Source organism: Scylla paramamosain, chromosome 3 (assembly GCF_035594125.1).
Source record: "Scylla paramamosain isolate STU-SP2022 chromosome 3, ASM3559412v1, whole genome shotgun sequence".
Classification (NCBI taxonomy): domain Eukaryota; kingdom Metazoa; phylum Arthropoda; class Malacostraca; order Decapoda; family Portunidae; genus Scylla; species Scylla paramamosain.
The window spans coordinates 7,036,578-7,060,000 of NC_087153.1; the positions used below are offsets into that span (position 1 = coordinate 7,036,578).

General features: G+C 40.4%; 1 long non-coding RNA gene across 2 annotated transcripts in view; it reads right to left on the minus strand.

Moving 5' to 3' along the window:
• LOC135089744 (uncharacterized) overlaps window positions 1-23,423 on the minus strand; it is a 320,684-nt gene that overhangs the window by 130,481 nt on the left and 166,780 nt on the right. For both annotated transcript variants that reach the window (XR_010261621.1, XR_010261623.1), the window contains exon 3: window positions 19,147-19,175. This is a non-coding gene — a long non-coding RNA (uncharacterized LOC135089744). The remainder of the gene's footprint in view (window positions 1-19,146; window positions 19,176-23,423) is intronic.

Here is a 23,423-nt window from a genome sequence, read left to right on the forward strand (position 1 = left end):
TACTATTATTATTTATCATTTTCATGTAAGACGCTTCTGGTCCCCGTTTTGTTTTGGAGGGATTATTGTGTGCCGTCTCCCGCGCCTTGTTGTCTAGGGTTGCCAGAAGTCAGATGGCCGATTTTCAGGTCAAATTCGTGAAAACTGGCCGTGAACAGTGTTATTTGGTTGTAGAGATTGGGAATTTCTACGGCCAAACCACTGGCCGATTTCTGATCGCAGTTTGGCCAAAATGCAGAAAAACAGCGGCCAAAAATTCGCTTATTCCCCGACACAGCAGGCCTCCTGCCCGTCGCTATAGTAATCATACAGAAACCAAACGTGTATGGGTACCGTGGTACGTGTTACGTGCCTACGTGACCGAGATCAACACTTCCAGTAGTTTACCTTCCCGGCTCCACAGTTCAAACGTCTGGCAGTTGTCGTGACAAGCGTATGATTTTTTTTTTTCCAGATATATCCATTATTTGGAACGTCATGAGCTCTGTAAAATGGAAAGAACCTTATGACAGTGGCAGAAAATATAATCCATTGTGGGAAGAAAAATTTGTCTGGGTTACGAGGACAAGTGATAGAAGTGATAATACCTTTTGCAAACTTTGTAAAATTCAACTCGCTCCAAGGCCAATCGTTTGACAGAGCACGAAAAAAAAGCAAAGGACATGCAAGTAGAGTGAAAGCTGCGTCAGGCAGCAGGGTGGTGCGAGAAATGTTCTCTCCAGAAGAGCGAAAAGAAGAGAAGAAGCGAGTGGAATTAGAACTAGCTGTGGCTATTTCATGTCATTGCAGTACTACTAATGTTGACAATCTCGGAGAGATAAGCAGAAAAAATGGAAGAGGAAGTGAACTACAAAATATTCAACTCCATCGTACTCCAAGTGTACTAAGCTGATTTCTAAAGTTGTCTCTCCTGCCTTGCTGGAAGAGTTAAAGAATGATGTAAAGGGTAAAAAATTCTTTATGCTTATTGAGAGGCAACAGATTTGACAGTAAATAAACATGTATGTGTTGTAATTAGATACTTCAGTGAGTCAAGATGCAAAAAACAGTTTGGAGTCTTGGTGCCAGTTGTTGGTGCTACAGGCAGTGATATATTCTTAGGATTGAGCACTTTTACTTGAAAAGATCGGATTGACGGTGTCTGACTGTGTTGGATTTGCAAGTGATGGTACGTCCTTAGTGACAAGGGAACACAACTATGTGTGGTCTACAGTGAGATAGCAGTCACTATATTGTCAGCTAAACAAGTGTGTCTGCCACTCACTATCACTTTGCGTTGAAGAGGCATTTGATAAGCTTCCACCCATTCTTGAATACCTTCATGAAATCCCTAAGTGGTTCAGTAAGAGCATCATCCGCAGAAAGAAGTACAAGGATTTTTTCTTGTAATGGATCACAATGAAGAAAGACTGGGAATTTCTCTTCCTTTTCAAAAGATTTCAAATACACGTTGGCTTGTAAGAGGAAAGGTACTCTACAATATTTTAGTAAATTGGGAAGAGCTGCAGGCTTATTTTGCTGTTGTATTGGCTGTAGCCGATGCCTCTTGCCGCTATAAGGCACGATAAATCTTCAGCATGCTCAAGGACCCTCTTAATAAGCTGTACTTTCACTTTGTCACACCAGATGTCTCAGACTTCGAGAAGGTTAACGCACACTTCCAAGATACTGATGGTGACCCACAAGAACTGCTCAGAGAATTGGTTCTTCATCACAAGAGCTTACAAGACAAGAGTTGTTGACAGAATGGATAGAACACTGCCACAGAACAAGGTGGACTATGGTGCTAAATTTACACAGGAGTTGAATGCCTTCTTAAGCAGTCAGAAATATTCTGCTGAAGCTGTTATTAAGGTAGACGAATTCAAAGAAAGATGCTCAAATTCTTTTACAAGATGCTTTGACTCGGGTCGAGAAGAGGTCAAGGGGCCTGTTTACATGAAAAACTGCGGACCCAGCCCCGTCCGCGTGACCCCTTTGATGAGGGTCGCGGCGGGCCTGGTGCTGGAGACAAAGACCCTCTTGTGGGGATACGGAGAGCCACGACACCCTGCGACGAAACCAGGACAGAAACAAGGTATCTCTGGTGCTCGGAGGCTGTGTGCCCTGCAAGCCCCGCCTTCAGGAAGCCTTCCATCAGATTCTAAGTCAGTGCCTCCCGGAGGATCGACTCCGCGCCCCGTGACTGGCTACGACTAACGTGCAGTGTCCCGTCATCAGACTCAAAGAGTGTGGACTCTTGGTCCCACGGTGCGCCGGAGGACGTCTCCCGTCAGCGCCTCCGTCACCGATCCCTCCGGCCACCCGGAGAGTAGTTTGGGTGTGTAACAGGACTGGATGGTGTCCAGGAAACTAGGTCGACCCCTGCAAGTGGAATTATTCCGATAGCCACACCCAGGGGACGCGCGCTCAGCAGCGCACCAGCTCGAAGGGCGCCGTGTTGAGTGCCACCCTTGACCAACTGACTTCGATAACGACTAGTGGTGACCACCCTTACCAGCATAACCGGTGACCCAGAGCCACAACGACCCACCTGCACGCCCCTGCCGGCACCTCTGCCCAAGGAAGGCAGTGCAGTTGGCTGTGGGGGACGGCTCACCGAAGTCCCGGCCACCGCGAGAGCAACATCGTCGAGGGTGATGTACCTGCGCTGCGCTGCTCGGGGGGAACAGGAAGGGTGCCCCCCGCGTCAATGACGGGAAGATTACCGGCTTAGAAGTGTAGAGCGCACACGTGCCCAAGCCGACACCTGGAGGTAGAGGTGTCGGGAGTAAAGACATGCCATGCCATTGGCCGATCGGATAGAACTTTGGTAAGTGGTGGGAGGTGGCATCCCCTAAGGAGTCACTGGTCCTCCGTTACCCCCTCGGTGGGGCGTAAGGAGAAACATGATATCTAATTAGTGAGTCATGGCATGAAAATCCATTTCATCCTATTCGTGATATCTTTATTTAGATAGCCACACCCACTATTGTTTTTGGAAGTGAATACTATTACTACTACTACTAATATATATATATATATATATATATATATATATATATATATATATATATATATATATATATATATATATATATATATATATATATATATATATATATATATATATATATATATATATATATATATATATATTGTATTTTTGTATCACACCCTTTTTTTATTCTTTCTTTCTTTCTTTCGTGTCTTTCCTACACATTCTTTCATTTTTTGTCGTAATATTTTGTTGTTTTTCATTCAATACGACTTGAATGTTACTGCACAACAAGCACATCTATTCATGACATACATCAATCACTCAAAATCAAATCAAATCAAATAAATAATCAAATAAATAAATAAATAAATAAATAAATAAATAAATAAAAATAATGGGTAAAAGAAATTTGAGCTTAGGCCATGAAAAAATAATCAATAGAAGGATAGGAATAGGATGGAGTGCCTTTGGGAAACCAAGCAATGTAATGAAGAATAATCTCTCACTCTCAATAAAGAAAAAAATATACAGGTAATCAGTGCATTATACCAATCCTAACACACCGTTCGGAGAGCTGGAGCCTCACTAGAGCCTACTACTGTAGAATGAATAAATGATTTGTTATATAGTTATGGAGCTTTGGAAGCATACTATAGAAAAAAAAAGGGAGATATGAGGTAGTATGTTTTAAAAACAGCTTAGATTGGTAAGCAAAGGGAATAATTAGTGTTCATAGAGGAATAAAGAATTGCACTAGCATGCTAACATTGATATCAGTGGCTTTGCCATAGAGTGTGGCACAACAGTCTAGAATGAGTCCTGTGGATTGGATTCATTTGAGATGGGCACGTGGAAAGATTAGATGGGATGATGGTACTGCCATCCCAAAAAATATGACCATCTCTTGGCAGCATTCACTTGTTCTACACACGGCATTTACTTATCAGTAGGAAGAAAACTTCAAACGGGGAAGATGGGCGGCGGGGGGAGGGATTAAGTGGGGAAGGAGGCAGTAGATACCTACCGAATTGATGACGGCTCCCAGTGAGGCCTCACAAGCATTGGACCATTTATGGGTACTGTAAACTTATCCACGAGCCAACTGTGACCTCCCTGAACGTTTCCTTGTGTGTCTCATAACACAAGGGGACAGTCACAGCCTGCCCTCTAAGGACAACACACACACACACACACACACACACACACACACACACACACACACACACTACTATTACTATAGTGTCAGTCTGTGCGATATGGAAAGCGAAAGGTGAAAACAGCAACATCCAGAAGGAGCCATTTTATAAGTCTACCATTAGTATTACTATGTTCTCTGGCGTCTTGTCAGCCTGTGAAAAACAGACCGCATATTTATCGTGACGTCACTAGTGGGATTGCGCGACTGGGGGTTTGTGCGTCTACCTTCTTTCTCTTTATATTGGCTCAGTGTAGGTCAACCGGATTTCTGCAGTCTCCTTCATTCTTAGAGGTGATCGTTCAAGATGGTAATAACGGATCCATTACTGATCCTCAGTTGAGAAACAATGTATCGCACTGAGATTCGCTACTGAGATCCATGGCCATGCTCTCCACCATACCCACAGTTTTCTTGGTGAATGCAGCTGATGGACCACCACTTCAAGAGAGAGAGAGAGAGAGAGAGAGAGAGAGAGAGAGAGAGAGAGAGAGAGAGAATTATCAGTGGACTCTCTCTCTCTCTCTCTCTCTCTCTCTCTCTCTCTCTCTCATGGACGTACACACAAAAAAATACACTCATACATATGCCTTGTCCACTTTCCACTCGATTGGCCTGTGCAGAACAGTGGCGGTGAGGGAGAGTGAGAGGTCATCGGGGAGAGAGAGAGAGAGAGAGAGAGAGAGAGAGAGAGAGAGAGAGAGAGAGAGAGAGAGAGAGAGAGAGAGAGAGAGAGAGAGAGAGAGAGAGAGAATCCGGAAGAGAAAAGAACCGAAAGCTGAAAGCAGGAAGAGAGGCCGTGGCGGATGGTGAGGGAGGGGAGGGAACGTGGCGGCAACAAGACATGAGCGCCGGCAGGGAGTAAGGTGACGGGGAGCACCAACTGTTTCTTCTCATTTACTTGAGAAGTTGAAAAAAAAATCTTTAATTTGGAAATAGCTAATTACCTAAGTTCTACACAGAAAATTGCCGGAGGGAATAGCTTGAGAGATTAGCAGCCTCCTTTTGCATTTCAGACTTTACTTCTATTTTATCCCCAACATGCATTGAGGGGATGCATGGTTGGGGGAAGACAGGACATGACAGGGTCGTTAACATGATGGGGTCTTCAGTGACATTTTAAGATAAAATCTAGATAAACATCTAGATTTTCTGCTTCACTACGGATCCAAGTTACTAAACTGTGTGTGCTGTCTCTTTCTATCTCCCATCCCCAGGCTCTCTCTCTCTCTCTCTCTCTCTCTCTCTCTCTCTCTCTCTCTCTCTCTCTCTCTCTCTCTCTCTCTCTCTCTCTTTCATGATTTATTTATAGAGACGTTTTTCCTTAGACATCAAGGCATTTTTAGGGTCATGGCACCAGCACGGGACGAAGGATAAGAAGTTAGCTCAGTGCACAGTGCCACACGTGCACCTCACGCCCGTCTTGCACACAAAACATGACATACATTAATCACTCACACTGACTCTCCCTTAACAGATAACCACAAGAAAAATGCCACTATTCATCTCTGCCTGAATATGCTATCATCCATCATAGAGCCTCACGTTCGTTCGTCTCCAGTGCGTTATTTTCATCACTATTAACTATTTCATTCATTAAAAAGTTAAAAGGTTCGCGATGCTTGCAAGGTATTCAACATTACAAAAGAACAGCAAGAGATAAAATATTTATGACTAAAATAAAATAATGCCAAACTTTGTACTTATCTCAGGTTATGTCCTTCCAATATCTTTCCCCTCCTCTCAACTCGTTGCTCGTCAAATATCTCATAGTTAAAAGCTACACAATCATTGTATTCATTAAATTCTATAACAATTAAACATGACACTTCTTTCTACATTTGTTAAACAATAACAATAAAAGAACTTCTAAAAAGTGATTAATGACACACAAGTAAGGTAGAAGCAAACATGAATAGATGTAACGTTCAAGTCGTATTGAATGAAAAATGTATAGGAAAGACACGAAATAAAGAAAGAACGAATAAAAAAAGGGTGTGATGCAAAAATACAACAAAACACTAAAGAAATGTTTGAAGCAGGAAAACCTTGAACAGCCGCCTGACGACGTCCCCTCTCACTATTCCCCGAGGAGATCTTCCTTTATAAATCTCCATCATCAATATCTAGTGAATTTGCGTGTCTTGGTTATCCCCACTGTGTGTGGATAGCTTAAGGCGTCACTTAATGAATCACCCTTATCTTCTCTCTATCCCTGCCATCATTCCATCGTCTTTCAATCTCCCTTTCGTTTCTTTTCCATTTTCGTTTTTCTCTTCCGTTTTCTCCCTGCGTTGTATGAGCCCATTCTACTAGAGACTAGTCTTTCAAAATTCCATCCTTTACCCTCCCCTTGCTGCCACCGATGTCGTTAGTGGATGAAGCAGGACTTTCAAAAAATTTTCCTCCCTTTTTCAATCAATACGGGTCTTTATTTGAAAGTGGCTCAGAGTACCAAAGAGGACCCGAGAAACGAAGAAAAAGAAGGGAGGTAAAGGAGAAGGTGCGTCCTTAGGCTGCCGTTGCAACATCTCTTTGCTGATTATGTAACGTAAGGTTCCGCTGATGAGATCCCGGGAGTGTCAATACTGAGGATCTGATTTAAAGGGAAGCCTGACCTTGTGACCTCTCAAGCCCCGCTCAACTGGATCTAGTTTGAAGGGCTACGTTTACATTTCCAAATGAGGTGAAGGCGTGAGAATGTGGCGAATAAGTATGGTGAGAGAATAAGTATGATGTAGAAGAAGAGGATAAGTAAATGACGAGAAAGGAAGCACAGTGGAGAGAGGGAGGAGTTGGAGGAAGAGGAGGAGGAAAAGAAAAACAAGGAGAAGAACAAAGAGGAGGAGGAGAAGAGGAACAAGAAGGAGGAGGAGGAGGAAAACGACGAGGGGTAGAGGGTATAGAGGTAGGTATATGTAAAGTCGTAAAGACGAATAAAAATTCTTTGATGGTAGTAAAGTGTGTGTGTGTGTGTGTGTGTGTGTGTGTGTGTGTGTGTGTGTGTGTGTGTGTGTGTGTGTGTGTGTGTGTATGTGTGTGTTTCTGACCTTGTTTTCCTTCACTTTATGATAGTTATGATTTTATTTTGTATGGAAATATAGGGGTAAATGCAGAAATACATCAAGCTGAAGGGGTTAATGATGGATGATAGGTTGAGAATCCCTGTCCTACACACTCTGGGTTTCTTCCTGCGCTGACTGCCAATCCTCTTCACATTCCCTTCCTGGCCGACCCCAGACTCCATAAAAAGTCTAGGGAAGAGAGAGTGTTTATGACGTAGGATGAAGGGATTTTTTTATGATCTGAGGAAAGGCTGAAAGGTGCGGAGTAAACGTAACTCGGGGAAGCAGCAGACACATGATGTACTTTCCCTTCAATTAAACTATTTCATGAAAATGAGAGAGAGAGAGAGAGAGAGAGAGAGAGAGAGAGAGAGAGAGAGAGAGAGAGAGAGAGAGAGAGAGAGAGAGATGCATCCCTGCTTGTGACGTTTGCAGTGAAGCGACAGAAGAGCCAAGAGAGCAGTAACTGCACTCGGAACTCTCAAACTTCCCAGACATGACCACCACCACCACCGCCACCACCACCACCACCACCACCAACAACAACAACAAGGATGACGACGACGACGATGATAACTACGACAGCAATAATGGCAACAGCAGAAGCAGTAACAACAGCAGCAAAAACAACAATTTTTTTAGAGATGCTTGCAAGTGCAACAATCCAGGGCTCCAAATACAGTGGTGCATGGAAGGAGGAAGACTTGTGTGGTATACATGTATACCATTCACGAGCTAATCTTTGGCACACGCACACAGACATACACAATACACACGTGCAGTAAGAATAAGCTGCTGCAGCATCACGATATTATAGCACTCAGGAAAAAAAAAATGAAGAAAACCATTAAGGACGTATTAATTATAGGAAGCCTCGAACTGTGGGTGTGCGACGTGCGCGGCGTGTGGGCGGCTGAGGGAACGGCACAAGGTTGCTGCTGGCTGACCGCGACCGGCAGCCTGCCGGACTCACTGTTGTCAAGAGGAGGCCACATTTTTAATGTTTTTTTTTTTTTTTTTTCCCAGGCAGAAGGGAAACAACTGGTCATGGTCATTCATCGCGTTCCCTTTTTTTTTTTTTCTTTTCTTTCGCGTGTTTTACTGCTCAGTTATTTTTGCTATGCTCTTCATGTTTTTCTCTCCAATTTTGTTTACGTACTCATATGATGACAGGAAACTGGGAGACACGACTACAATCTGGATAGCTTTTGTGTTTAGTGGAGATGAAATGTTCAGCAGCACCCTCACAGCGCTCACTTCTTTTTGTTTATACCTTTCTTTTATTTTATCCTCATGAAACTTATACGTCTGGTAAAGAAAAAAAATATTTATTAATAAAAATAATGTCTAACACAAGACTATAATCTGTTATCATGAACGCTATATTGTAATCTGGTCAATATTTGTCTATTTAGCTTGCGCGCACACGCATGCATGTATTAGTTGATTAGCTGTATGGTCCATGTAATCTAAGTGTCCCAGGGTAAAAGGATACACGATGCAAAAGGACTGGAGTACATTAAATAAAATTTGGTGCTCTACAGAGATAGCATGCAGCCGCCATGCCATGTCCAACTCCAGAGGCAGAGTGAATAGGAGTGACTTACTCTGCCCACGTGGCCGGGTGGTCAGGTCACGGGCTGGGTCCGAAACTGGAACATACATGCATACATGCACGCACGCACGCACACATGCATGCACAAAATGAATGTTCCATTCATCTATCTTAGTAACATAGATTAACCATGAGATGTGAGGAAAGGCGAGGCGACGTGAGGAGAGGCGAGAAGTTTCACCAAAGTTGTGTGATGGCTGTTAGTTGTGACTGGTGATCTCCCATCTGTGTAGACGTGGGAAGGCTGTGCACTAGGAACTAATCTTATTTTGATTTATCCCTCCGGTCACTATTCATCGCCACAATTTTCTGTAGGCGGTGTCTTTCGAAAACAAGAGGTAAATTTAAACTCCAGAAAGTTTATGAGCCGAATCTATTAAAGTTCCACCTGCATAGTCTCATAAAATATTTAGCGTCATATTTTTACAGCACTAACTCAGCGGGAACAGGGAAAAATGTTTCAGAGATATTGCTACTAATAATTTTTAGTGATGGTCTTTTAGTAGTTCAGGTGAGGAAGGAGGGAGGATGTCTGAGGTGACCACAGTCATTTCAACAAACTTTTGGTGCAGACGTTCGTATAAATATCGCGCTGATGAAGTTATATTGATACTTGCTCAAACTTGGGATGAAAGGCTGCGCTATGGCAGCAAGTAGCGATTTAATGTCTGTTGCTGGGTGAGATATCAACCATTCTGTTATGCTAAGCAAGCTGTGTGGGCAAACCGAAAATTCTAGAAAGCCCATTTTCCTCATAGACTCAATTACCTGCGTCACATCACAGCCCGTAACCTATCATAACACTTTCTGCTAAACAATAACAGTTTAGAGGCACTTTACAACATTAGCAACATAGGAGCACATGGTTCCTTTTATTAATGAGCGACACTTGAAAATATTTGCTGTTATCTTTCATCACTTATGTTACGTTTAATAGACGTTGCGGCCCTTTACATCACTCAGAATTAACACCAATCATTCGTAGCTCCCTTCCATCACTTAAAAGTCACACTATCTCGGTGATACAAGCAGCACCATGACGTACCTATGAAATGTGATGCTTGCGTTTGATTTTTTTATCTTCCTCACTACACCCGAATGGAGAACAATGCCGAGGCATTGTGAGAATGAAGTGACCTTCCTCCTCTCTGCCCAATGGGGAGTTTGGTAAACTAGTGAATGTCACCAGGCAGCAGCACTAGCCATGTCCCCTTCTCACACATAGGAGCAGTATGAAATATGTCTAGAGTGTCATTCTATATGTACATAAAGATGCAATGATATTGTATAATATACTTTTCTACACATTTCCTTCTAAGTAGTCACATAGGTAAAATCGAACTATATCCTTGAACAAAAGTATTGAAGCTAATTTTCTACTGAATTGGCATTTAGGTTCATCTGGTCATCTCGAGATTTCCAAAAAAGTACACCACTGATCGGAAGCGCATTAATGTAAACGACAGTAGAAATGGAGACAACGTATTTGTGCCACTTAGAGCTCCAGATCACATAGATCAACTTCCTAGTATATGGAAACAAAAATTTTAATTGAAAATGGGCAATTCAGGTGTCCTGGGGAGAGTAATAATGTATATCTGACCAAAACAAACATCTGACTGGCCCGCCTTAGTTGAAGTTAGCAAGCACGTAGTGGACAACCAATTAATTCCTGCTCCAGTGTCCATGCCACTACTCTATGAAGCTGTGGCTTCCTGTATTCCTCTCCCGTCACACCAGAGCAGTCCTGAGAGATTTTGTTTTAGAGCTCGAATTCTTTGTCATGTCGCTCACTTCCTGAAAGAGATGATAAAATCTCCACGAAAATAGCTGTATCCATATCTCTCACACACACACACACACACACACACACATATATATATATATATATATATATATATATATATATATATATATATATATATATATATATATATATATATATATATATATATATATATATATATATATATATATATATATATATATATATATATATATATATATATATATATAGTACAGTTTTATATTTTATAATCTTTTCACTGTCCAAATCAATAGATTTTAGACTTGTAGTATGTCGTATTTAAAACATTGATAACAGTATTACTAAATAATCACGAAAAAATATTTGTTTTGATCAACTTCTCTCAAAGTTATCCATACAAGATATTTAAAAATCGATGCAGAATTTAGAAAGTATCATAATGATCAATATTCTATGCATCTGTAAGCCCATGGGATTTACAGTAACAATATTTTGGCTCATGTCACTAGGGGGATATGCAGTAGCGACGAATCTGGCGAATTAGTTCCTAAAACTCCCCATACAAGGTGTTCTTCATGTGAGGTCAGTAATTTGCAGGTGAAGTCAATTGACACCTATCTGAGGGGACCACTAAGCCTACTCAGACCACCACACTAATCAGCTCATGGGACCAACCCCCTACCAGTATGGCGGCTACACACTGACACAGGCTTCACTCAGAGCGGGTCATTACTGCCTCCATCTTTATTAAATCTCCTTGGTGTCCCAACCAGTAATGGTGATCAATGCCTCTGACATCGCACATTTATCACTTGGTGGACAGGTAAAGTTGTAATATGACTAAGAAATTCACACTACACAAGATCGCATATGCTCGCTTTCTCTCTCTCTCTCTCTCTCTCTCTCTCTCTCTCTCTCTCTCTCTCTCTCTCTCTCTCTTTCCACCACATAAATCAGTCTTGTGTGAATACCGTATACTTTCTCTTCTGAAAATTCTTCTGCAAGCGATCAAACAACAAAAGAGCATCTCCCAAACGAATGAAGACGATACGAAAAGTCAAACCCAGAGGTATTCTCTTCAGACAAAAAACTAATAGAAAAGATGTGACCATAATTGATAACGCGCGCGCGCGCGCGCGCGTGTGTGTGTGTGTGTGTGTGTGTGTGTGTGTGTGTGTATTTACAAAAGGATGCCAAGGAAACTCAGATATTGTAACCATTATTGACAATGTGTGTGTGTGTGTGTGTGTGTGTGTGTGTGTGTGTGTGTGTGTGTGTGTGTGTGTGTGTGTGTGTGTGTGTGTATGTGTGTGTGTGTGTGTGTGTGTGTGTGTGTATTTGTAAGAGCAGGTCAAGGAGACTCAGGTATATGAGAATCTAACAGTCGATTGAACAATAAATGGCGTGGTGGAGGAGACGGGAACGGTGGTGGTGGTAGTGGTGGTTTTGAAAATTGTGAAAATATTAATGTAGCAAATTCAGTCAGCGGTTGAGTAATAATGGTAGTGGTGGCAGCAGCAGCAGCAGCACCAGCAGCAGCAGCAGCAGCAGTAGTAGTAGTAGTAGTAGTAGTAGTAGTAGTAGTAGTAGTAGTAGTAGTAGTAGTAGTGGTGGTGGTAGTAGTAGTAGTAGTAGTAGTAGTAGTAGCAGTAGTAATAGCAGATGTAGTGCTCCTTAGTAGGACGGAATGGTGACAATGAAACCAATAAAGATAATACTGGAAATAGATGGGGAACCGTTGCATGTTTAATAACCATACCAAGCATAATAAGGTAATAACACTAGAGTAAATATAAATAAAACAGTCTTACAAAGAAAATGAAAGCCTGGTAGGCTCATTCAGTTCTTGGACTTAGCCGTACACTGGAAGGTTGTAAGTGGTGGGAAAGGAGTAAAGAAGGAAGAAGGAGACGGAAAGAGGAAGTAAGATGAGCAGGAGAGGAGGACGGAAAGATAAGTAAAGATACAAGAGAAGAATCAGATGAGAGGGAAGTAGTGGAGAGGTCTGGCAGAGGGCTATACCATGAAGAAGGAGGAGGAATGACAGCACTACTACGAGTAGTTTCTGCAGCTTCCCTGGCGCTGACTCTCAACTGTCCATTAATCCAGAGTACCGGTAGTGAAAATTAATTCTAGAAACTGGATAACACACACTGAACCGCTAATCGAGTCATCAAACAGTACGAAAACAAGAACCCGGTGCCTGTCACCAGCGCTTATAGGGTGAAGGGAGAGAGCGAGGGAGCGTATGTCTTGTGTATCCACGCCCAGTACCAAAGCACCATTAGTTTTATATAATACGTAACAAATATTTAGCATCAGATTTATACGCCAAAATATTGAGCAGTAATTACATTGATGTAAGAAATGGAAGAGGAAACTGGAAACGGAATCCCAGTTTAACAGAAAATTGATAAATATGCTTACAAGAATAAGAGTCAAAATTAAATCAGTACTGGGAAACCACAAGAGCAAAATATGTACAGAAATCCGTTGAGGTTATTAAAACATCGAGAATCACCAAAATCATAAAAAAAACAAAGTTAAATGTAGCATGTAAAGGAGTATTATAAATTACGTTCTTAACAAGATAAGAAAAAAAAAAAAAAGGCACAACAAATTTTGAAGCCCTTAGAAAGCACTGGATACGTTTCGGTCCAAAGGACATTTGAAATAATAAAGAAAATTATAGTCTTTCCTATACTTTTATCATCAGATTTACGTGACAAAATTAATGGCTGTCCAGATATGATAAAAAAGAGAGAGAAAAAAAAAAAAAAAAACGAGCGTCTGAAAAAGAAATTATTGGAAATATTGTTTCAGGGCCGTGTAAGTTATAGGTTCCTGAAAGTAACGGCTCTTAATATTGGTTCAGGTTGCATTACCTAAATGAATGAAAGTGAAGCCAAAACTATGCACATTGATTACACGAGCAACATAAACAAAGCCTCCACCGTAATCAGGATACTCCTCGCACACCCGCCTCCTGCCAAAGGGACGGCCGCCCAACCTAACACTGAACGCCTCCAACCCGTCTTTGGAATGGAGCCCAAGTTTTCACATTTAATTCATTGCGATCCCTGGGTGATAGGTTCATCAGTCTGAACGTGGCCTAATAAAGCAGTCTTCCACTGACTTAGAGAACAAAACTTTCTATACCTATCTACTGAAGTTTTCTCCGCCACGACTGAGATCTTGTTTCTCCATAATTCTTCCTATGGCCTATCTGGTCTTTCTCCTGTGAGCTTGCACGTGGATGATGCTATGACTGTCGCTTCCACGCACTTCTGTCTATCATTCAGTGCATCAACCTGGACTTCTCTGGGAAGCCTTGCGTGTATGGCTGATGTGCTCACTGACACTGCCAGGGATCAAATTGGCCGAGGTGATGACGACGACGACGATGATGATGATGATGATGATGATGATGATGATGATGATGATGATGATGATGATGATGATGTCGACGATGGTCACGATGACTGACGAGAGAGAGAGAGAGAGAGAGAGAGAGAGAGAGAGAGAGAGAGAGAGAGAGAGAGAGAGAGAGAGAGAGAGAGAGAGAGAGAGAGAGAGAGAGCGATTCACAAAGTTATCTTCATGAACGACCCTGGGACATGGCCATGGGCTTTACTACCGTTTGACGAATTATTGCTCTTCAAAATGATAAAGTTCAGTTATCTGTCTGGTCAGGCTATGGATTTCTTCCACCAATTACAATGTTTCATAGCTATCTGAACTCATCGATTTCAGCAGCAAGAAATTACAACATCTGTTTCGTAAAAGTCAAAGTACAGAATATGGATATGATATATAAGAGGAAGAACGTGAGTGTGAAACACGTATTTAATAATAATAATAATAATAATAGTAATAATAATAATAATAATAATAATAATATGAACTAAACCAGTTTTATATTATTCTAAGAAATTTTGGTAAAATTTACTTATATTTTGTAAAATTGCTGATGCATTAGTCAAAGTGAGAACACTTTAAAACTTTCCATGAAAAATATTTTCCAAAACAACGAATTAAAAAGCGGGGGAGGCTTGGGTGTGGAGCAGAGAGCCGCGCAGTAGCCTAGCTGCTTCCCATCACTGGGCAAGCAAGTCCTCCGTCGCCATGTTCCTGCCGCGGCGGTAATGCAACACGGAACAAATCTTGTACCCGATTTCAGGGTCGACATATTTTTTTCTACTTGTTTGTCAAAAAAATAATAGTAATCTAATGCAATACAATATAATGTAATATTTATCGGTAAGGAGCATATATATATATATATATATATATATATATATATATATATATATATATATATATATATATATATATATATATATATATATATATATATATATATATATATATATATATATATATATATATATATATATATATATATATATATATATATATATATATATATATATATATATATATATATATATATATATATATATATATATATATATATATATATATATATATATATATATATATATATATATATATATATATATATATATATATATATATCCAGAAGCATAATAATTTCCTTGGGATAAAGATACTGAAGAAAATAAATGGGGATGGATCTGATAAAGTAAATGTACAATTCAATGGCGTGTTGTTGTTGGTGTTTTCTTTTAGAGTGCGGGAGACGCCTCCTAAATGGTGGTCTCGAAGGCGAAGGGATCCGATGCAATGCAATGCACTGATGGCGTTCGCCTCCTCCAGCAAACCTATCTCACGCAACACTTGTATGCTAAATAATGTGCAGTCGCAGCACCTGCCAAGACTGGTCAAGTAAGACGACACAAAAGAAAAATGACGTTCATTGCTCTCAGTGCAACAATCTGCCACAACAAGCACGTTAATAGTATCATTATATGTCAGTGAAGTATTCAGAATAGTGTCTTTTCTTAAGTGAAAATAGTCTAGCAAAGAGCAAACAAATTTCTAGGTGAAGCAATAAACGCTGCTCTCTGAAAGAAATTCCGACGTTTTTCCAAACAAACAAGTCAATTTAGGTCTCCAGGCGTCCTCGTTCTTTCCTTTTGCAAAATTCCGCGAAGCAGGAAGGTGAAAAACACGAAGGCAGACCGTTCCGCGGCTTACCAATGAGAAGGATGAAGGACAGGAGATAAGACAGCGTCTAATTCTGCATTAATAAACCAAGTAAATAGCATGTGTGTGAAATTTGGTTTTTTAAACAGCTCTACTATATTTATTCTATATTCTATATTATTATTATTATTATTATTATTATTATTATTATTATTATTATTATTATTATTATCATTATTATTATTATTATCACTATTATTATTATTTTATTTATTTATTTATTTTTTTACTTATTTATTTTTTCATTCTTGTTTGGCTGATAGTGTTTCTCTCTCGGAGGTGACTCCTATGTGAAGGATAGGGGAATTTATTTTTTAGAATGATAGTTTTTCCGTTACCTCTATAGGCTTCTCCTTCCTCCTCTCATTATTATTATTATTATCATTATCATTATCATTATTATTATTATTATTATTGACAGTAGTAGTAGTAGTAGTAGTGATAATGGTAGTCTTTTATCATTACTAATATTTACAATCATAAACATTAGTATTCATTATTGTAATTTACTATTAATCCTAATGGGTGAATATTATTACTTATTAGTATTTTTCTTCATTACTTCATTATTAATAGCCATTTATAATACTTTGATATTTTATGAATAATTCTTTATTCATTACAGTTATTAGTGTTTAAAACTATAAAAGTACGAGTGACAAAAGTATATTAATAAATGTTTATTTTAGGGAATCAACAGCATAAACACCTTCGTATGCATCAAAGTATACATTGTATAAGGAATAAAAAACACACCTGCCTTCCATCAATCCATAGTCACAGCATATTATTCCATAAAGAGCCAGAGCTACATAGACTAGGATCAAAATTGTGTGTATTGTACATTGTGTGTACGCACACCAAAGACCAATAAATGAATCAGTCTCTCTCTCTCTCTCTCTCTCTCTCTCTCTCTCTCTCTCTCTCTCTCTCTCTCTCTCTCTCTCTCTCTCTGTATGCCAGCCAGCGCACACCTAGCTGTGTACCCAGACAAATCCCAGTATGATCCTTAAGTATACCTTCAACACACACACACACACACACACACACACACACGCACATAATCTGCACAGCCAATGAATGCCAACCCTTGCAACAGTGACGTGTGGTGCGCTTCCCGTTAAGTCGATCCTGCTCACCGGACTGTTCTGAAACCCAACACAGTGGAGGAGGCAAAGCGAGGTAGGGTGCTATATTACAACACTTGGGAATGATATCACGCGGTTGTCAGGATACGAGTATAAGGTTGGTGAAGCACATGAGAGAGAGTTGGCAGGAAGTGGTGCGGTGATGCACCCTATGCATGTTGAAGATGATGACTATATAGTGTCGCCAGATGCGTCTCAGGGCTTGATGGGGGGGAGGAGCCAGGAGCGAAGTTATTATCCTCGGGGATTTATCGGGGTCGAGTTTCTCAACACCACCACCGCCGCCGTGGCGTATCTCAGGACCATTAATTAAACTTGTATGTGCCTTTTCTCCTTTCCAAATAACGGGTTACTGGCAGCTGGGATTGTTTTCGCCACCAAACTAAGAAAATGTAAAAGAAACAACATGCAAGTCCGGCGACTATGCTTCTTCGTAAACTGTTCTTGAGCTATACTACCTGCTCTAATGCAAGGTACCACAGAGTCAAAGGCTAAGCACAATGTAATAGAACACAAATGTGGTGCAAAATGCACTTCAATCTTACACTAAATTTGCTTTTAAAGTGAAGAAACAAGAGCGAGTGTCACTTACGCCGCTGCTTTTCACAACATCTATTTTGGCCGAAGCGGACACGTTCAGCCTTACGATTCTGACTTTAAAAATAACACAATAAAACAACATACACAACAGTGTCTCAACCAAGTCACTGCCTGCCTTGCCACCTCCGAGAATTTTGATAAATTTGTTACTTCTTTGATGTCTTACTTTTAACACTATAGCAAACACTTCCAAAGACCGGCGTTGAAAAAAAAAAAAGTTTCTCACACCATAACTTAAGCTGGCTCTTTATAATGCAGATTATACTCTTATATTTACGTAGCGAGCACAAGACCTACTCAGGAAAACACTTCACACCCACTGCATCCCATTTCTCACCGCGCGTGCAAAGCTGAGCTTCCCCTGATTCACGCACCACACCACACCATCCTTGGCGCCGTAACCCCCGCATGCATAATACCCGCCACCCACTCACAACGCTACCTGGCCTTCCACCACCCACTCTTCTTCACACCTAACGGCAGAATCAAGGCCTGCCACTTCCACACTCTGCGCACTTCCCTTGTAATCAATGTAAAGCACGAAAAATTTCGCTGCGCATTTTCTTTCCTTCCCGCCGTTCGATACTGGCTCAGGGAAGTTTCTTGGCGTGAGAGGTAACGCTCACGCAATTTTAACTAGCGTCATACGACCTTGTTGTTCAGGCGTGCAAAACTCAATCAGTATCCAATATTATCCTTGTTGACACATACACACGCACCGTCATCAACCCTGAAGATTGCCAAGGACCATAAACAATTTTCATGAACAATTGAGAGGTAATGAGGAACAGTTGAGTCAGGGCTGCCGAGCCTCATCATAGCAACGTTGTACATATGTACTCTTTGTAGTCTTCCGTTCACCTTTCATAACTGCTGTTATCACCCACCATGCAACGATTAGTGAAGACAGCGGCTGTCTACATAGTAATCAGCGGGAGGGCAAGGCTAACCAGGGTGGCGCTACAGCCTAACAGCGGGTGGTGATCACCGGGATGAAAACAGGAAAGGTGACTCAGGCTGTAGTCCACAGTCTTTTCAGTATTGTGTACATGTGTCGCACCTGTAAGACTTTATATACAATATCTGTACTTCAGTCGTTCATTCGCTTTTCAATAAGTACTGCTGTGGAAGCTAATCCATTATTTTCTTCTTTAGCATATATTTACTTCTTTGTGCTCGGCAAATTAAATTAAATATTTCAAGAAAGTAATGTATAATTTCAAGAAAGTACAGGGTGCATGAAATTTCACACTATACATAGTGTACATATCATCATATTAACAAAGCAATACGTTTAACTGCTTTGTGGATAAATTCAGGAAGTTTCAACTCGAGCGCCATGAGATTAAACAAACACATTAAAAATTACACGAGTAATTACACGAGTTATGACTCAGTAATTCTGTGTTTGTCAGGAGAAATCTGAAGTTAACTCACCTCTCTCTCTCTCTCTCTCTCTCTCTCTCTCTCTCTCTCTCTCTCTCTCTCTCTCTCTCTCTCTCTCTCTCTCTCTCTCTCTCTCTCTCTCTCTCTCTCTCTCTCTAAAAGTACCCTTGGTTACCAATCGAATAAAATATTAAAACAAATAATACATAAAACGCTGAACACAAATAAGGAGATCCAAGAGAAGTACTTGACAGCTTACCTCATTACAGGTTCAAGTGACACGGTCATCTGAAAAAAAAAAGGGAGGGAAGAATAAGATCAAATATCAAATATTACTCAGATGCAAGTACGTATAATGTTTAAAATAGAAACCGATAGAGCAAAGTAAATAAATAAATCACTAGAGTGGGAAATGTGGGTTAATGTGTATAGAGCGACCGACAAACAAAGAAGCAGAGTAAGAGCAAGGTCCATCATTAGTCACATTTCTTACTCCACCTTTCTTTGGGTCCTCTTCCTTTGACCCTTCGTTTTTCTTTGTCTTATATCCATCCCCTCCACACTGCATTGCAGGGCGTGATAAACGAGAGATCTATTAGGTGGAGACTGGGGATCTCTTGGACTTGACAATTCTATACAGCAGCCCTGGTTCACATAACGGAAAAGTACGTAAGGGCCACAACAAGAATTGTGGCTTCGTAATCTGGCATCCCCCGCCAAGATGCTCTAAGACAGCGTGGCGATGTATATTGTTTGAATTTCTCCTGCTAATTGGAGGAAGCCTTTGCCCTGCATCATACGCTATCACGACTACCACTGCTGCTGCCACCCCTATTTATCACAACAATAACAGCTATTCCAGTAATTATAGATCACATATCCTAAAGGCCTGTATTCTGAAACACTTTGTGAATGTTCTTTTTTTTTCACTGATGGTACAAAATCCTTGCCGAACTATTACTGGAATCATGAAAACATCCTTGAAAACCCAGTTACTTCTACAACTGCTTGTTGAAAGTAGTCGAGATAAGACACAGAAACGTTTGAGAATACGATTCCAAGTAACTCTAGTGATCCCTCCGGCAGAGGCAACGAACCTGGAGCTTCCAAAGTTACTTCCCCAAGTGAAGGAACGACATTTTCTTGGTTCAGAGTGACGTCCTGGCAAGGATAGAGAATAATTCTAGCCTGCGTTCTTTTCTTTAGGTCACAGTCAAAAAGAAAGATGCAACTCAAGACGAGAGATAACGATGTGTAAGAAGAGCATGTGGGCGTGGAATAAAAACACGACTCATGAAATGAAGCACTATCCATTCTGCATGGCGGAGATTAATGATGGGTGAAGGTGTGAGTGTCGAGAGGAACAAAGAAATAAAAGGGAGGGGCAGGAAAGGAAGGGTGGCAGCATCTTGAAAGGGAGGACCAAGAAGAGAGAGAGCGCAGGAGAGGACGGGAAGGAACAGATGTCAGATGAAAAGAAAGAAGTCACGATGGAGGTAGTGAATGTTTAGGAAGAGAAAATGTTGAATGTTTGTAGACGAGAAAAAAAAAAAAAAGACAAAAGAATGAACAAGAGAGTGGAAAAACAAGGAGTAGGAGGAGGGATGCAAAGGAATATAAAGGAAAAAAAAGACAGCAACAGCCCTATTGGCCTAACGAGACTGCTTGACTGTATTACCACTACATATTCTATGATTTAGAGGTAAAAGGACAGCATAATTCAAGGAAAGAACACCATGCATCATGAAGAAACAGTCATAGGATGTGATAGGAACGGTTGAAAGAGAAAAATGTTACTCTAGATAATACTATTAAAAAAAAAATAAAAAAATGCAGAAGCGAAGTATGTTATTTCAGGAATTGATGTGAGGTAGTTATTGATGTGAGGTATTTATCTTGTCTGTGTTTAAATGTTTCATCCGTGTTGCTATTTACTTATTGTGCTGGTAAAGAGTTCCAGATGTTTACGATTCTATTAATAAAGTGTTAAACTTGACAGATCTGAATCGCTTACCGATGATCTTGTAGCCATTATTACGAGTGGCATTTGCTCGGTCAATAATCAGATTGTTGTTAATGTTAACGCTAGAGCCGCGAAACATATTGGACATCCATTAGGTTTCCTCTCATCCTACGCTTCTCTAAATTAAACAAGTTGTGATCTCTCAAATGTTCCTCAAATTACTTGTTTCCAGTCGTGGGATCCTTCTAGTAACATTTTTTTTTTATTAACTCTCTCCAGCTTGTCCATGTTTTTCGTGTAATAGGGTGACCATAACTGGACGAAGTATTCAAGATGAGGTCTGAAAAATGCATTAAACAACGTGATAATTACGCTTTCCAACTTGAATTCGAAGACCTTCCCGCTGACGCCAATCAATTTATTTGTTGTCTTACCAACTTCTGAACAAATTTTACTTGATTTCAAGTCTGAGGCAACTTTTTATTTTTTTTTTTATTTTTCCTGGTTAACTGAGAAGTTCGGAGCCGTTCACTAAATAATTTCCACGATCATTTTTACTTCCTATATGTAAAACTTTATATTTATTGATATTAAATTTCTTTTGACACTTGCCTGACCAAGTAACTAAGCGATTGTAATAGCCATTGTTTCTGGTTGTCTGCAGTTATTTTACTAGTTATTTTAGCATCGCCAGCAAACTCAGATATCATACAGGTGAGGATATCATCAGCATAGATAACGAAAAATACAGGGCCTACAACGAATCTCTGTAGTACAGTTTAAAACATCTCGCCAGCTTGATTATTTGCCATTAATAACGACGTTGAGGAGGAGGGAGAGGAAGAAGAAGAGGAGGATGACCAAGGATCGTGAAAAAATAGTGATGGAAAAGTCATAGATATAAAGGAAGAGGGGAAGGTGGACGAGGAGGAGGTCGAGGAGGAGGATTAAGACGACGAGAAGGACTAGAACGGTGACGAAGACGAGGACGAGGACGAGGATTAATCTTGAAAAAAAAAGGTAGGGAAAGATAGGAGTTTAAGGTGACGGTGAACAGAGAGAATATTACATGCCCTGTTTGAAATACTCGAGTGAACGTGATAGAGAATATTTAAATAGCGAGCAATACTAACATCAGCCAGGATCAATGATTATTTGTGCAGGAAGCAATCTCTTCACTAAGAGCAGGAGGAGGAAGAGGAGAAGGAGGAGGAGACATGTGAGCTGGTATTCATGTCAAATGAAAGCCAATAAAAATGACATGAGCAGTATTACATTTGCCACCAGCATTAATGTTACAAAGTCCAGTGAATTTCATGTTTTTTTTAATCAAATAGAATTTAATATATGAACTAATAAAATGGTTTATATTCAGAACTACACAAAGACCAAGAAATGGGAAACGAGAGGCGGCGTTGATTGCGAAGTCCTGTTGTATTTTGAAACAATCCGTGTAACAAGACCACCGCTTTGGGCAATTCTACATAATAAACAAACAACTATAGCCGTGGTACCCTATTTAAAACTTTTATAAGAATCCCTCTGCTGCCAAGAACCTGTCTAGTAGCGTCATCCAGGAAATTTTGTACAGAAATGTCCCATTTTGTTCTGTCATATAAGTTTGACTATTTGTGATGTCTTCAACCGAGCACAGGTACTATCACAAGACTCAACAATTATTACTAGGAACAGCTCTCTACAATAAATCACCCCAAGACCTCCTACCAATTCTCTCTCTCTCTCTCTCTCTCTCTCTCTCTCTCTCTCTCTCTCTCTCTCTCTCTCTCTGAATCAAATATCCCCTATTTATGTATATATGTATGTATGTGTGTGTGTATATGTGTATATGTGTGTGTGTGTATATATATGTGTGTGTGTGTGTATGTGTGTGTGTGTGTGTGTGTGTGTGTGTGTGTGTGTGTGTGTGTGTGTAACCCTGTACGTATGATGCCTTTTTTTCCATTCCTCTAATGTGGTTTCACCTGATTTTCGTTCATCCTCTTCCTCATCCCCCTCGCATTCACCTGCACTTCAACTTCGCATCTTTCTCTTCCTCTTCTTCCTTCTCCCCCTCCTCTTTCTCTTCCTCTTCTTCCTTCTCCCCCTCCTCTTCCTCTTCCGCCTCCTCCTCCTCCTCCTCCTCCTCCTCCTCCACGTTCACCTCCACCCCTTGTATATCCCCCTGTTCTTCCTTCTCTACCTCCACCTCGTCTTTCCTCGTTCTTCTCCTCCCATCTCGTAATAAGGTCTTTGTTGTTATTTTTTCCCTTATTTTCCTTCGTCTTTGTCTTAAGCTTCCTTCATCCATTTTCATCCGTCTCTCTATTCCTCTTTGTGTATTTATTTCTTCCCCTGCTCGCTGTAACCCGTCTCCTGCTCTCCATTCTCCATTCACCGGCTTTAGCAGGGACACCTCACCACCATCGGTGCTCACTTTTTCTAACCGCAACTGATCTTACCAAAATAAAGTACCAAGTAACCACTTGTGCATGTGTGTGCATATATATATATATATATATATATATATATATATATATATATATATATATATATATATATATATATATATATAT